Source organism: Triturus cristatus, chromosome 3_1 (genome assembly GCF_964204655.1).
Source record: "Triturus cristatus chromosome 3_1, aTriCri1.1, whole genome shotgun sequence".
Classification (NCBI taxonomy): Eukaryota; Metazoa; Chordata; class Amphibia; order Caudata; family Salamandridae; genus Triturus; species Triturus cristatus.
This window is the reverse complement of record NC_140583.1, coordinates 900986734-900999266: the sequence shown is the minus strand read 5'-3', so window position 1 is coordinate 900999266 and position 12533 is coordinate 900986734.

Below are 12533 nucleotides of genomic sequence, written 5' to 3'. Positions count from 1 at the left end.
GAAAAGCAAGAAGCAGAAGAGGAAGAAGTAGTAGAGGATGTGGTCTTGGACAAAACTGCCTAATATGATGTATATGGTAGTGTGGTACTAAAAAGAAGTGTATGGTGGTCCTAAAGAAAATAACACAGGACGTTGGAAAGAAAAATACAGGTGTAAAAATAGAATATACAGACTCCAAAACACCATTAATGTTATTAATAATTCTTTCTTAAATTATTGGATGATGGTTTCAATGCTGATTAAGTACTTTATCTCTGCTAATTCTTTGTACATAACCCTTCCTCCCCCCGGTTTTAATAAACTGAGTGAAGTATTAATGATTTTTATTTAACATTTATGTTGTGATCTCTGTAGAAAGACACCTGGAGCCAGGAGGTATTCTTAAGCCATCTTTATTCAGTCTCCAGTTCAGGTTACATCTGTCTCTACTCCAGCCAGCCTAGTGTGGTACCAGCCCCACCAGGAGCAGCCTCCCTAGCTGCTCAGCCCATCTTCAACTGCCAACACTCATCCACTCAGACACCCAGGCATTCCATGCATCACAGGCACACCAACATTCTATGACCATCTCACGCTCTGGCTGAGCAGCTAGTGGCAGCAGGGCTGGACTAAAATGATAATCAATTAAGTAGGATATAACATTATCCCTTTTTCTTCAACGAAAACAAAACATGCAAGTAATAAAACATCAATGAAGAACTATCCACAAGCAAAATGAATAATGGTACAAGTCCCACAGATGCAAACATAAAAATTAAAACATCGCAGTACAAAGAACCATTATACACAGAAAGAACGGATAAGATAAATACATTTGATAAGCAATATCTCCCATCCCTCCCTAAAAGAATAAAACATTTTGAAGCAACAATAACATTACCAGAAATACATTTGAAGCATTTTGCATTAAACACTATGACGTAATGCACTACAACGCAAAGGGCAAAAGACCCCACACAACCAAAGCCCCAATGTATAACTAAAAGTAGCTCTAAAGATAGCATACCCTACAACTACAATCCCAAGAGAAAGGGAAACAAACAAGTATATGGATCGTCACCAATAACCACTCCCGTGAAGGGATGTACATTAGTACTGTGCACAACTATTTATGGACTAAACCATAACCCAACCCAGTGTGAGGGTTAACCTAGGTACAAACTATTTATAGACTAAACCAGAACCCAACCCAGTGTGAGGGTTAACCTAGGTACTACAAACCCCTTATAGAGGTTACAAACGAGCTCTTGACCCCCTCGTGGAGGTTACATACCCCATATGGGAATAACAAACATAACTAGTCAAGGAGCTATTACCCAAAACCTTCCCTCGTGTATGGGAACAACGTGACGACCACCCACAGGAAAATCACTGTTAAATAGAAGACCCATCCTCAAACTATACACCTGTGGCATCACGACTTTTTTATGTTACATTACTAGAACAGTAGTGCACTGTGCCCCACGCCGGTGAGCGATATCTCACCCGATTTGTGAAAGGTCTGGTCCCCTACTTAAATCACACAAATCATCACACCACTGTGGGGACACAAAAACAATGTACACCACCAGAAATCATGACCAGTACACAAGCAAAAACCTTGGTTCAGGCAAGATGAGATCACACATCAGCCATTACGTCCAGTGAAACAAAAGATTACACTCTGAGGTTGTCCAGACGGCGACATAATGACTTGTTACATCACTGTATACCTGAATACGAGTAAGTATTAATACTCCACACTAACTCTAAATAGTCTTCTCAGAATACAGTCTTGCATAGCTTCACATACCTCTTGTCCTATGTACTCTGAACATGCCAGGAAGCCGCCAAACGTCTCGTTAATTTCCCACACCTTACCTCCAGATACAATACCAAAGTAAGGCTCAACGGGGACTAACATAGCACTTATGTTGACAGCTTGCATGACAAAAAAAAACATCTGTTGTTACGAGTCTCCGGCGTCTACAGGGTGCTATATGCCAAAAAAAAAAACAACTCGACACGATGAAGAAGTAGAAGTCGTGCAGACGCCGCGTTGTCCCTGACCCCCATGCCGACTTGCAGAAAACTTTATTCCAACAGAAAAACGAACACCGTGGTTGGCAGAAGGAAGCTCCGTGGACGACAACATTACAATAAACCGGAAGCTCCAATGGGAAGAGACAATAGCGACCGCCAACCTCAAAATGGCGGCACGCTATCTACGTCGCTGCAGAGTGGCTCACGGTAAGTGTATGCACCAAATCGCTCCTGTGGAATAGCCCAGCGTCACAGAGAGGCTCACGCAGAAGAACGCAGCGCGGAGGAACCATCAGAGGCACCACAGGTAAGCGTCCACGCGCTGATTGTAGCGCGCTCCTCAGCTTTTGAATTTTCAAAGATAGCTGACAAACTGACACTAGTGAAACGCTGCCAGTAACGATAAAAACATGTGAAAGGCTCACCATTCGGGCAATTGCCTCCATACCCTGCCGCAAAACATGTAGAACTCGACTTCAGCTCTGAAGATGCCAACAATAGTAGAGCGTCGAGTATGAACCGCAGAGTCGTGTGTATACACGATGATCTCCCAAACTATGCAAATCCTGGGCTTGTGTGGGTCTCTGCTCCAATGAAGACCAAAACAAACGTGCAGTCACCCAGAGTGCCACATACACCGAGTTAGCCCCTCGCCTCTAGGGCAAACATCCAGAGATCCCTAGCTTCATCAAACAGGCTGTTGCACATTAGCACGTAGTTTCAAGTAGTCAAAGTCACTTAGATTGAAGTACACTTCACTTGACAAACTTGCGTGTCCTGTCAGACATCTAACCTTCACCATATGTGGAACTACTGCACCCATGACACCTTTTCAAATAAAGTCACTGTGGTGTTCGAGGCACTATAAATCGTTGTAACTGTCAATAAAGCACCTTTTTACAAAATATTCTCCATCTGTGCAACCACTGCACACTTTGCGTTCTTACATCTCCATGATGAAAGATCCTAAATTGACTTTTTCTTCTTTCTGTGGCTGGAACACCCTATATGGCTGTAGTTTGACTACTCCACCAACTCACTGTAGTCCTTTTGTGGCTGGAACACCAAAAGCGGCTGTAGCTTAGCTACTCCTCCAGCTCACTGAAGTCCTTTAAGATATTTGTAGTATTCCCAGGCTGCAGTGTCCTTTTATGATGACACATCTCTGTGGGCTGTCCAATGGAAAGGACACTGGTGGGGCTGGCGCTGGCTTTCCTGGGAATTCTTTGTTTGTAGATAGTAGTTACTTTTAAGATCTCTTAGTTTCTCCTTTTTTCCTTTGTAGTTCCTTTGTTTCAGTGGTTCACCAAGAGTCTCTAGGGTTCAAGTCCGCTCGTCGCCAAAATAAATGTTGTGATCTCTGTAGAAAGACACCTGGAGCCAGGAGGTATTCTTAAGCCATCTTTATTCAGTCTCCAGTTCAGGTTACATCTGTCTCTACTCCAGCCAGCCTAGTGTGGTACCAGCCCCACCAGGAGCAGCCTCCCTAGCTGCTCAGCCCATCTTCAACTGCCAACACTCATCCACTCAGACACCCAGGCATTCCATGCATCACAGGCACACCAACATTCTATGACCATCTCACGCTCTGGCTGAGCAGCTAGTGGCAGCAGGGCTGGACTAAAATGATAATCAATTAAGTAGGATATAACAATTTATTTGAAAACAAGAAACAAAATGCAGACAAAATAGAAATATTATGATAAGATAAACTATTATATTGTGATATTTATATATTATTGCACACATTGCTGTTATGTATATAGATTTAATGTTAAAATGTCACAACTAGGGGACGTAGCTTGGAGCCGAACATGGCTGAAGTGTCTCTCTAGAGCTCCGCATGTTTACCCCTTCTCAGGGCCATAATCCTACTATATCCTGGCCCCAGCCGCCGCTGCCACCAGCCCTTAAGCGTGGAGCACACCGGGACCATTGTGGCCGAGTTTGAAGGCGGTGGTACACCGGGAAGACCCTGACCTGCGATTGACCGGTGTCCGCGCACTGTGCTGCGTGGGCCAAGCCACGGCTGCCACATAATGCGGCTGCTCAGAGAGGCTCCTTGCTGTGGCGACTGCCATGCCTCATAATGCCCGGCTGGGTGTCTGCAGCCGCCCGGATCCTGCGGAGCGGCTCTCTGCGGGGGCACAATTGTGGTGACCCATCCCCTCGCCCTTCTGAGCACTGTGCCTACGGTGGGAAGGCCCGGGCCGGGTGGAGCTCCGGGCGGGGCCCGGAGTTCAGTGGCTACTCATGCTGTGTTCCCTGCCCTGCGGGCCGCCAGAGCCTGACCATCCGGTCCTGGGACCGTGGATCCAGGTGCTGTGTGCGAGGCTGTGTGGAGGAGCGCCGCGGGGGCCTGGCTGCGGCGGTGAAGATTCGCAGCCTGACTGAGTGAACCTCGCTGTGGCGGCCGCCTCTCTGCTGGGTGCGGGCCCCAACTATCACTCTGGAAACTCGCCGGTGAGTGGCCTTGCCCGTGACCTGCATCTACTGTGGGACACCTGCTGTTGCCCCCTGTGCCATGCTTCTTGGGCGGCCCGAGGTCCAGTGGCTGTCCTGTTGACTGGGCGCGGCCCTGGTGCATGCCTTAAACTCCATTAAGGGCTGCATTTCACGGACACACCCAGCGTGCTGAAGGTGACGGGTGGGCTTTCCCTGGGGTGCCCGTGGGTGTGTGTGGCCCGATACTATTGTCTGCATCAGCTCATCGCTTAGACCCAGGGTGGAAGGACCCTTGTCGCTGCAGTCGCCTACCCATCTCTTGTTGTCTGCCCCGCTGGTCCCGGCCACGGTTGGGGCCGACCTGGTGCGGGCCCCTGTGGTCTGCTCCCTCGGCTGCCTTAGGCAAAGACAAAAATGGTGCAGCGGCTCCCAAACAGAACGCCATGGATCACTACACCACCACCCCCCCAGGGAAGGAGGATGCAGAGGATCTGTTCTCTGACACAGTGACACTGCTGGCAGCAATTAATCAGTCGCGGATGGCTCTTGAGGTCCAGATCGGGGCCATGGGCTCGGAGGTGTTATTTCTCCACCAGGATCTATGGAAGGCAGCAGACCGAATCACTAAAGTGGAGACAAGAGTCTCTACTGTGGAAGACTCTGTATCCACCCTCCAGCAGAAAGTGGACAGACTGGCCATGGTCTCCCGGGAGCTGGCGGCAAGGGTCAAAGAAGCAGAGAGTAGGGCCCACCACAACAATATCCACCTGGTGGGTTTTCCAGAGGGCTGCGAGGGGGCATCGATGGACAACTTCCTCTCAGGCTGGCTTAAGGCGCTGCTGCCACCTGAGGATGTGTCCTCCTGCTTCGTGATCGAGAGGGCTCACCATGCTTAGACCAAGAAGCCGCCGCCTGGGGGAGCGTCTGAGGCCAGTGATTGCCCGGCTCCTCAATTATGCTGATAGGGATGCCATCCTTCCATATGCCCGGCTCCATAAGGATAAAATGTTTTTTGACTCTCATCCCATCATGGTCTTCCTGGACTATACTAGGTTGGTCCAGCAGCAGCGCCAGTCCTTCGTGGCGGCCAAGCAACGACTTCGAGAATTGAACTTATCCTACGCGCTACTGTTCCCTGCCCGGATGAAAGTGATCTACGATGCCAAAACGTTCTTCTTTGACACTCCGGAGGAGTTCTTTGCGTGGACTGATGAGAGACGCAACCTCGAGCCTCACTCGCCACCCCCTATAGACTCGGACTCCTTCCAGGGCTCGCATTGGAGTGCTCGGCAGGGCAGGGACGTGGCTACGGTGCACAATAGATCTCGATCCAACTGGCGTGCCCAGAGCCAGACAGGCCCCGGGGACTGAGGTAGCTTGGGCATACAGACTTATCGTATCCTGTTCTTCTTCAATGGTTGGGCAAAGATGGAGGCAGTGACCCCATGCTGGGTCGCTCATGATCCTATGGTTGGGCCCTGGAAGGTGTCGGACTTAGCAAGCCCTGATCATTTTGGGTAATGTTGGGTGGGGAGGATCCATTGGAGGAACCGCTTGGGTCATCATGTTTGGGGCCTGGGATGGGATTCCACCGCAACAGATACTCCTTGTTCTTGGAAGTATGGTGGTGGGAGAAGCGGGGTCGTCACTGGGGGTTGTTTGTTGTTAGTTCTATGTTTTACTCACCATGCACACGATTTATTGCTCCGTCACTATTACATCATCCAGCATTGCACGCTATGAGAACTAGGAATGGCCCACACCTCGGCTAATTCTCCGCTGGGGGAATGCAACATTTTAGCCTGGAATGTGCGGGGCTTACTGAATAAGATTAAGCAAGGCGGTACTTCATCTGGCCCAACGCTACTCGGCTGACATACTGCTATTACATCTTCTAGGCACTAAAGCCCCTTGCCTCTCCCGTTATGGGTTCGCCACAGTGTATCACTCTGGCTTTACTAGGGGAGCGCGAGGCACAGCAGTTCTCATTCACCGCAGAGTGCCACTCCAGGTTACGCAGCTCTGGTTAGACCCCGGTGGCCGTTTTACGGTTATTTCAGGCATTATTGCTGGGGAACAGATCACGATTGAGAGTGTCTACGCCCTACCACCGCTCGGCTACACATTCATGGATAAATTGACGCAGCTCTGGGGAATTCTCCTGGGTGGCCTGACGATACTGGGTGGAGAATGGAACGACGCTATGACTCCCTGAGATAGGTGGCGGGCTAGGCCGCCACAGGTAACCCCCCCGCTAGATCCAAATTGCACACAGTGGCATTTACACTGGGCTGGGCTGGGCGGATTCATGGCGGGCCTTTTACCCCTCTTAAGAAAGGGTTCACATATGCATCGTCGGTTCACCCCTCCCTTTCATGCTTAGACTATCTGTTCCTCCCACACAGCTATATACACAGAGTAACGCACATATCTATCCTGCCTCGGGGTCTCTCCGATCATTCGCCGGTTCAACTCAAACTGCAGTTGCAGACTCGTCGAGCCCCCTATAGGTGGCGTATGTCTCCATGGCAGCTCCGAGGCGCTAAGTATCAGCAGATGCTACATCAGGCAATTGCTGACTACTTTTGCTTCAATGCTGCAACCTCCCCATCCCCGGTCAATCTTTGGGAGGCTTTTATGCCCACGATCAGGGGGGCAGACATATTTCGCACGGGGAGAAGCAACACTGTCTGCAACAGATATGGGACCTAGAGGACCAATAGGCCCATCTGAAATCCCAAGTGATGGAGGGTTCTGACCCCAGCGCCCGCCGTAATATGCTGCATGTTCAGCAGCAGCTTCATCAGCTGCATACAGATAGCGCTAAAGAGGCATGGTTGGCAACCCAATATAGGATATATCATTGGGGCGACAAGTCCAGCTAGATGCTCCACAGGCTTTGCCAGGCCAGAGCTTCCCCAACGCAGGTTCCCCTACTGAGGTCCACAGACAGCGACATGTGCGCCTCCCCCGAGGCTGTGGTTCAGGCCTTTGCCGATTTTGATGTGCCACTTTATGAGGAACGCGAGGTAATTGCCAAATCCCTTATAAATGACTTTTTCACAGATATCCCTCCTCATTGCCTCTCGGACGAGCAGCGCAACGCCCACGACAAACCCATATCCCTAGGCAAGTTGAGGACGGCGTTATACAATACCCACCCGGGACGCGCATTGGGCCCAAACGAGTTCCCGTGCGACTTCCTGCGACCTCATATGGGAACGATTGGACCTCCTCTGCTTAAGGCACTACAAGAGGTCTCGAGCAGCGCATTCTGCCCCCAGACCAGCGACACGCCGAAATTGTAGTCTTCCTCAAGCCGGGCTGCCCTCCTGAAGACACGGGTTCATATCGCCCCATCTCCTTGTTGAATCTTGAGCCTAAACTACTTGGGGAAGGTTCTAGCCGACCGCCTCTGCACGTGTATCCAGGATCTGGTACATCCAGATCAGTCTGGCTTCATGCCACAGCGCTCCACCAGACACAACATCAGACGGGCACACAACGCAGTGGCGGAAGCTCACCGTCTGGGTCGCCCCACGGCGGTCTTACTGGCTGACATAGATAAGACGTTTGACTCGCTGAGCTGGACCTATCTTTTTAAAGTCTTAGAGGCTGTCAATCTGGGACCTCGCTCTAGTGCCAATGTGAAATTATTATATACTGTGCGTCGGTTAGTGCGGCAGGATATTGCTCAGCCCCCTTCCCCATTCGCAGGTGTACGAGACAAGGGTGCCCCTTCCCCTCTTTTATTTGCCTTGGCGATCAAGCCATTAGCCGTGTGGGTGCGCCTGGACTCTGTCCTCCGGGGATTGGACTGGTCATCGGAATGCTCGGACAGGATCGCGCGATATGCTGACGACGCCCTATTCTTCATTTCAGATCCTTGGGCCTCTGGGCCTTGTGTGCTCCAAATTCTGCGGATTTCTTGAAAGACTTCCGGGCTATGCGCTAACCTGTCCAAATCTATTCTGTTCCCTATCTGCGGTGAGCAGAGGAGTCAGGCTTGGGCCTCTCACCTAATCATTGCAGACGTGGGCTTTAAGTACCTTGGGGTATATACCACGCACTGTCCTAATGAGGCGTGGTCACGCAATATCGCCGCACTGCTCCCTGCGGTCCATGACGAAACGGCTGTGTGGTCCCACCTGCCCCTTTCTCTGTATGGTATGTCCGCCATTTTCAAAATGGTGTCTTTACCGCGCATACTCTATCGGCTGCAGAATTATCCATATCATATCCCCCGTCGTGGTTTCTCCAAATGAATGCACTCCTGAATAGATTCCTCTGGCAGAGGGGTGCGGTCCAGGTAGCGCTTGTGATGTTTATCCAGTCTACGTACTGCGGTGGGATTGTGGCGGCCAATATGCGGGCATATTACTGGGCTTCGCAGCTCCTGGTCATCAATGAATGGTGGCATGGTTCTCAGGTGGACCCGGCTTATGCCGTGGAGCTACTCTTCATGGCGGATACCCCGCTGCTCCACCTCCTGTACAGCTGCTCGTCCTTGGAGGTGCTTACCCCGGCCTGCCAGACAGTTATTCAGATATGGAGGCGGGTGGTTTGGTCTATTGGATGGTGGGGTGTGCTGACCCGGGCTACTCCCCTCTGGCAGGGATCGCACCTACGGCCTGTCTCATCACTAGTGGGCTTTCGTAGGTGGACGATGTTGGGATATCCACTCTGGGGGATGTAATGCAGGGGTCCACGCTTAAGTCCTTCCAGAGGTTGCAGGAAGATTTCGACCTTCACAAGTCACAGTTCCATAGGTACTTGCAGCTCCGCCATGCCCTGTTTCCCCTGATACGGCATCTCACTTCTCTTCCTGAATTTCATCCGTTAGAGGGTCGATTGTTGATGGGTGAGTTGGAGGCCCACAAACTTCGACAAATATATTAAACGCTCACTACACACTCCAAAACCTCTTTATATCGGACCCGGGCAGCATTAGAGGCAGACGTGCCCACTCTGACAGGTGATGTTTGGGCTGAGGCGCTGGCTAGCCCCATGAACTCTGCAGTTTCTACTAGATACAGGCTGATCCAATTTAAATATCTTCACAGGGTATATTACACACGAATCTGCCTCTGGAAGATGGAGACTATTCAGTCCCCTGCCTGCCTCCGCTGTAACTCGGACGAAGGGTTGTTTCTTCATACGGTGCGGAGTTGTGGGGCACTGCAACACTTCTGGTCGGGCGTCCTGTCTTGCTTGGGGCGGGTATTGGTGTGAGACATCTCTGCAGACCCTAGATTAACACTCCTTCACAGTACAGAAGACATTGGGGGGAACAGATATAAAAGACACCTTCTGTTCTTGGGCCTTACATTGGCAAAGTGAGACATTGCACAACATTGGAAGGCTACGTCCCCACAATGCGTAGCGAATTGGAAAAAGGCCATGGATAGGTGCTGGTCCGCGGAGATTGTGGTATTTCAGGGATGGGGCTGTTCACAAAAACATGGGAAGATTTGGGCCAGGTGGGCCAAATATCGGGGTATCAATTTGTCCTTACTAACTCAGCCTGTAAACCGAGATCCTCTCGAACGGCTAGTGGTAAGTGACTTACCAATGTAATGTGATAGAATCATTCAGATATAGATGGAAATTTCCTTGTGGTGTTTGTACTACATTTTTGGTGGTATGCATGGTGCGTGCTTGGGAGAGGGGGTTCTCGGGTTGTTTTGGGTCTGATGTTCTGGTAGAATTTTTACAATATGCCTTTCAACTGCATGTTGCCGGTCGGGCCTAGCCCATTTGGTACTATGAAAACTCAATAAAATCTGTTGTTTAAAAAAAAAATGTCACAACTAAATTAGCAATGGAAATTGTGTTAGTATATATTGCAGCTCTGAAGAAGCTCATAACTGGGCAAAAAGTATTTTACTTTGCCTACAAAATGAATTTGATTAAAGAACAATATTCCAACTGCAACAACGGCGGGCCCTTCTTGCCGCACCTCACACCAGTTCTTGAGATAAATGTGTTGGTTGTCGTGCAATCCGCCCCATACGCCAGCCGCTGAATGGCGCTACTGTGCTCCAGATCAATACGTCAAGAATAAAAGAAAAATGGGGGTGCACGAATAAGATAGTCCAATGAGCCCAAAAAATTCTTTTAACTAAATGTCCTCTTTAATTTTCATTTAAATTTGTAGTAGATAAAAAGAATGATCAGCCAACGCATTTCATTCCCTCAAGGGGAACTTCATCAGGGCTTGAATCAATATGTATGTTCTTTTGAATAGAGCAAGTCTCGTAATTTCCAAGAAGTCTTGTGTATTTAACAAGTACTTCAAATTTCGGCAATAGCCTGAACAGAGTCCTAAATGTGACGGCGTATTCCTCGTTACCTCGTTGATTAAAGAACAATATAAATCAAGGACAACACCTTTCGATTCATTCTTTCTCTAATACAAATAGCATTTGGCTGATACATAGTGCTTGTGTTAAAGTTGTGTTAAAGTTGCCTCTCAAATGCGACTGGAACAAGGACTCTAGAATTTAAGGAATCCCAGGTGAGATTACTTGACTCAGAATGAGCTAACCTGTTAATCTTTCTAGTCTTTTTAGCACTGAAGCTTAAAATAATTAGTATCAGTGGACTTCTTGGTGTTGGTTATTTAAAGTTTGGTGGAGTGACAACACTGCCGTACATTGTCAGTTATCCCACCCATTTAAACTCAGAGTTCTACCACCCTACCTGAAACTGGGGAAAGCTGTGCGTTAACACCGGTGGTGACTAAACTGGCTTACACTTTTGACCTCATGGCCTATCTGCCACAGTGCCATCAGGGAAACTGACAGTCACTCCGTGCTATTTAAGATAGGGTAACCAGCCCTCTCTTTCCTGTGTACAAGGAATAGAGCACTATTTTTATTGTTTTATAAATACAAACTCGCATTGCACAGCAGTCCCTTCACTAAAGGCACAGATATTCTCGCATGGCAGTAAATAACATGGGTGGCCTCCACCAGGGAAGTGGAGGCCATAATCTCCGCTAACATGGGAAGTCTCCTTGCTCTAAAAGAGCCTGTATTACTTTTCACTGATTACAGCATAAAATAACTCGGGTGCATATTATCAAGAAACAGAGTAAAAATTATCGTCGCTTTAGCGGCAGAGAACTGCCGCTAAAGCGGCGATAATGGGCTTGATAATATGCCCTTGAGAATTCCCATAGAAGCCCATGTTTTGGTGACAATATGGGCTTCTATGGGAATTCTCTGCGGCATATTATCAAGCCCATTATCGCTGCTTTAGCATCAGTTTTCTGGCGCTAAAGCGGCGATAATTTTAACTCCATGCTTGATAATATGCCCCTCAGTTCGTCCTAAAGGTGATAAACTGTGTGCTAAAAGTCAACTCTTGTTGTTACGGATTACAGATGTACTTTGTCTAAAAGACAACTTATAAAAGCAAAAGGTATGCAAAAATGTTTGGTGCCAATTTTCCATGTATCAATACAGAATTATAGGGCATATCTACAACGCAGCGATAGAAAATTACCGCTGATTTTGCTGCCGTATTCGGCTGAAAAGCGGCAATAATTTCAAGGTAACGCTAACGCGTGAAACCTGGTATTAGCGCACGAATTCCTAACGCCCAGCTTTGCATCTCTAATGAGATGCAAAGTGGGCGTTCCTGACCTGACATGACAGGAGAAATGTCGCTAAGCGACATTTCTCCTATCATCAAGCCCCACGCTATGAAGCATAGCTGTAAGAAAAGTAGCGATAACCCCTGTTATCGCTACTTTCCTAACGCCTGCTTCAGGACTGACTTAGCCATGATATCCTACGGAAGGTGGATATCATTGCTAAGTTTGTGAGGCCCTATCAACAAGCTAACGCCACATTTCGTGAGATTATCGCTGGGCTTCCAGCGATAATCTCACGTTAGGCAGTTAGCACTAGGCTTTTTATCTCTTTTGAGATAAGCGTTGCAAATAGCACGCTATATCAGCGATACAAATCCACGTTAGCCGGCGATAATTATCCTAGCGCTAAGTGCGCTGAGCCATAATTATCGCCGGTTGTTGCTGATATGCCCCATATGTACTATTG